Here is a 5,311-nt window from a genome sequence, read left to right as displayed (position 1 = left end):
AATTGTATTTTCAGTTCTTGTTCTACCCTCAATGAACCAAAATTAAGAGAAAGAGGTTTGTAATATTCCCATAAGGGGTGTGTGTACGTGTGTGTGTGTGTGCGTGTGTGTGTGTTCAGCACTTTAGAGTTAAAGTTGTGCTTTCCTGAGATCTTCCAATGTGAATTGTATGATTTACATTTTCTTCAAAGTCCACACACACACACACACACACACATTTGCTTTAGATGAGAATATTTTGTTTCTGCTGGTCTTCAGTTTATTTATTTTATCACATTTTCTGACAACACACTGTTCACCATTGATTACATAGTTTTTACCATTTCAACATGCTCTGACTCATACATTGTCTTTTATACTTTCTTTAATTATTTTAAATATCTGCTTTTCTTATTTACAAGATTAAAAGTCAGTCATAATGACTGCCTTCCACATTCTTTTGTATTCCTAAAGCATTGAAAATTGTGTTGAATAAATAAAAACAAGTGTATTTGTTGAATGCTCTCATATGTCATGTATGGGCATATGCTTCACCAAAGATAGTTACTGATAATAGTGTCCTGCATATTCTTCCTGAATGTGCTCACACACACACACACACACTCACACTCACTCACACACACACTCACACACACACACTCACACACACACTCACTCACACACACTCACACACACTCACACTCACACACACACTCACACACACTCACACACACACTCACACACTCACACACACACACTCACATGCTTGTAAAAAATTATCTAACAAGACCATTTAATATACATAGTTTAGTTTCTTGTTTTAAATAGACAGATCGTCCTTCCATGTCGGTAATACATATCAACTTCATTTTATTTAATAGCTGCAGAGCATTATATTATATAAATGTACTGTAATGTATTTAAACAGCTTCCTGTCAATGGTCGTGATTTCCAGGTATTTTTGCTATTACAAAGTTATAATGAAGATCTTTGAACATATATCATGGCATAGTATTGCAAGCGTATCTATAGAGACAATTCCTAGCCATAGAATTGCTGGCTCAGAGAGTGTGACCATTTTTCAGTTTGATGAAAATTGACTATTTGGTGTCCACACAGTTATACTAACAGTATAATATACACCACTATAGTAAGTGTTCATGGAGCATATAACTCTCCAATACCGTGCTTATACTGTTATTAACTGTAGCCCAACTAATAAATTAAAATTGTTAGGAAATTTATTTCTTCAAGATATTTCTAGATAGTTCAAATCAGGATTTGATAGAGAAACCCACAACATAAGGTTTTGTAACTCTAGGTCCAGGATCCCTGAAAACTGTATCTTTGTGTGGGCACCTTCATTTTTCCCTAGGGAAAAAGTCCATGGTTTTTATCAGATTTTCAAAGTTCATGACCCACTCCCACCTACACTCACAGAAGTCTACCTATTTGCAGAAAAAGTTTAAGCAATACAATCATTTGATTTGTTTTTGCTAATTTAATCTAATTATGAAAGTAATTGTTTTTCTAGATTTTTGATTATTTAGTCTTCCTGATAGGGAAAAAAGCAAACTCTAAGTAGAAGAATGTAACATCACTTTGATCATTACTTAAGGCATTCTTAAATCTTAGAACAGCCTTACAAATTACAACAATACTCTTCCCTCTTTTCCTCTCTCTCCACCACAGCATCTCTTCGCAACCACCCATTTTATCCCTGCGGGCTTTGCAGGTGATGCTGCTTTTGCTGTTTGCACTTACTCACTTGTTTTCATCAAAGGTCATGTAAGCGTATAAAGTGGACATCATCTCTGTGGAATGGCTTTAGGGGAATCCAGAATTAGTCAAGATAAGTAAGCTCATGCTGCAGTAACAATAATCCTGAAGTTTCAATCATTCGAAAACACAAAATCCATTGAGACAGCTTGAGTTTTATGATTCTTCCATCTTAACGCATGACTTACGATCTCGGTGAGCATAGAGAGCGTAGAGCCTCAGACGTTAGCTCCTGAGTGGTAGCCTGTAGGTTAGAATTCATCATATGCCCCTGCCTGACTGTAAAGGTACTGGGACATTCAAGAAGCAAATACTTGAGAATAATTACTTACTACCTCGGCCATAAACAGCCACCCAGGATTTTTTTTTGTTTTTTTTTTTTTTTAGTTATGAATATCTGTTACGCTTAGCATGTGTCAGATGCTGTTCTAAGAGACTTACAAGTATCATCTCATTTAATCCACATGGAAATCCTATTATAAGTTTGAAAATTGAGTCACAGAGAGGTTACACAACTTGCTCAATATCATCCAGAAAATAAGGGGAAGATATAAATTCCCAAACCCAGCAGTGTGTGTCCAGAGCTCCTGTTTTTACCCACAGTCTGCACTGCCTTTTTCATCTTTTCATGTATTCCACCAATACTCACTGAGAACCTGTGGTGGATTTGATACCGATGTACATGCTAATGGTGAACCTGGTCCTGGTGCTGGTTAGCTCACAGATTTACGAGGGACACAGGTCAATAGCGGTGGGAAGGTATTCAAGGTTAAAAAACCAGCACTTGCAAAGGCACAGGGGTGTGAGACTGCATGGCGGGTTAGGAGAGAGTGGAGTGTAGAGTCTGAAGGGAGGAGTGACAATCAGATGACTGGAAAGATAGGCAGGAAGCAGAAGTGTAAGTGCCTGCTGATGTCTGAAATTAGCCATTCACCACAGATGGTGAAATGGTAAGCATTGCTCTCTTTTCGCATTGTTATGTTAAACTCAAATTCCCCTAGAAGAGTAACTTCCTCTAGGAAAATAATGTTGTCCTGGATACACTCCCGTGTTAGTCTGCAGGCACCTTCCCTTAAGAAAACCCCTTCCTAGTGCTTCTTCTGGGTTTTGGAAACTGATGACTCTCTTCCACGAGACTGTCATGCTTCCGGGACACATGTGCTCATGTTCATCTTTGGATCTCCAGCGTGAAAGCATTTAGCTCTTCATTTGTACTTTCTCTATTCTCTTGAGAACAGGCTATTTCCCGAAGCTTCGGTTGCCTTAGTCCATTCATAAAAGACTGTTTTTATCAAAACTAAATCTCTTCCTTTCTTGCTTTAGAATTTAGTGTCACAGAGAATATTAATGAGTAAAAATATGCAATCTAGTAGCTATTCCTTAATCATAAAAAGAAAGATAGTAAGGATAAGAAAATGTACACTGCCTGAAATACCTATCTCTCAGAATTTAATAAGATTTTTTACTCTGCGTACGTAAAGGGGAGCAGTCTTGTCAAGTTATAAATCAAATAAGTATTTTGCAAGAAAACTGACGTTGTAGGTGCTTCTCTTAAAGTTTATCTCCTGGTACATCATTAACCAGTTTTCTCCCTTACTACTTAGATATCAGCATCTCTTACGCTGGGAAATATCAGTCAGATGTCAAATACACGAAAATGCAGGGTTGCAATTTTAATTCGCTTACCTTGTGTACTGGCCAGAATGCGTGATTACCTTCTCAGGCCCTATGAACAAATACCATTTCAGGTTTAAGTTAATTATTTGTTCTCCAGTATATTATTTATTAAACCATCAAAGACCTAAAAATAATTATGGCACATATAATTCTGGCACATTGTGATCTACTTTCTGAACATTTATTATTATTTTTTACGTGGAAGAATTATAATTTATTTTTTCTTCTTTATATTTTTATATAATTTGCAAAGTTTCGCATTTTATATACAGAACATATATATATACATATATATATATGTGTATATATATATATATATACACATATATATATGTATATATATTTCTTTGAAGAAACAGAGGCTAAGAGAACCAATATTTGAAATACTCTTCATGTGGTAGGCACAGCGAGGAATTTTCCCAATTATCTGACCTCTGTGATAATCAGGAATGGTAGGTGTCTCAGTCTGTTTCACAGATGAGGAACAGCCACTCTGCTGTGTAACAGCAGAGGAACAGAGTGCTGTGTAGCCACTCTGCACTCTCCTGGCCCAGGGTGCCCTGGATGGAAGCCCAGGACAAGGCCCAGGTTTCCTGCAGCCCCACATGCCACATCTGCTGCGGCTCCTCGTGGGCCCAAGGAGGCTTACAGTGAAGGTCATTGACAAAACACAGCTGTGTACAGCTTGCCCAAGAGGAAGCCCTTATTTTGCTTTCTATACTCTTCCTATCTTCCTCCAACAGTAGCAAACAGTTTTTCCCGGACCAGAAATGAGGCTTCTTCCTTAGGAAGCCTCGGGGCTCCATGCTGAAGCGGTTTTTATCCACGTGCCCAGCTCCTCGTGCCTGTGCTGTCTCTGATCCTGTGGGGTCTGCTGTCCTGCTCATTGGTTTGGCCCATTGTCAGGCTGTGAGCAGGACAGGGCAGATCTGCACGGCCCCGCCCCTTCCGCCAACTGGCTCCTTGGTCTCTGCCCTGGATACTAAAACACACAGGCTGTGTGCTCTGGCTCCCTCCTCAACCCAAGGGCAGGGGGGAGGGGGGCCCAGCAACTCTCCCAGGTATGTGAACAATCAGGAATATTTAGTAGCATATTTGATCTTCTGTAACTTTCTTCAAAGTCAGGGCCTCCAGACAGCTGGCAGGCCCACCCTCCCCTAAGCCTGGTTCTAGGTACTGCCTTGGTGAGGGGTGCCCAATCCCCCAGCTGCCTCTGTCCCAAGTCGGTCCCCAGTGACACTAACTGCAAGCTCTAATGGAGGCAGAGGTGGAATTTGTCTCCATGATTCCAAGGCTCTTCATCACTTCCTGTTCCCTCCCAGAGGAAGAGACAGGAAGTCACTTAGAGAGGGTCGTGGCAAATCCACATTCAGGATTGGAACGTGCTGCCTGGATCACCACTTGATCCTCCAGTACCACAGTTCCCAACTTAAAAACCAGAACTACGTGGGGGCTTTTATCTAGGAAAAGGGAGGAGGAGACATGGAAAATGGCACAGGGCACACAAAATAACAATGGGGATAACCTAAGCCTTTCTGATTCAGACTGTCTCTTTCTGCAGCCACGTAAGAGGACTGCATGTTCAAAAAGTTGGAGAAGTCCTGTGTTAAACAAATGTAAACACATTATGTTACTGCAGGCCTTCTTAGAACCTTACATGTGCTCATACCGTGAAGGGGTTATAATGAAACGTGTTTCTCCAACATGGTCAACTATAAACTAAGGCTTCCATAGGCATTAGGCGTCCAGTGAACACACTTTGAGAAGCGTTGCTCCAGGATGCGCCTGTCAGGATCCTGTGAAGACAGAAAAGTAAGGCCCCAAACACACTCGCCTACCAGCCTTCAACCACTAGCTTCAAAACTGCAGTGTCGGC

This window comes from Rhinolophus ferrumequinum, chromosome 26, assembly GCF_004115265.2.
Source record: "Rhinolophus ferrumequinum isolate MPI-CBG mRhiFer1 chromosome 26, mRhiFer1_v1.p, whole genome shotgun sequence".
Classification (NCBI taxonomy): domain Eukaryota; kingdom Metazoa; phylum Chordata; class Mammalia; order Chiroptera; family Rhinolophidae; genus Rhinolophus; species Rhinolophus ferrumequinum.
Note: the sequence above shows the minus strand (reverse complement) of the source record.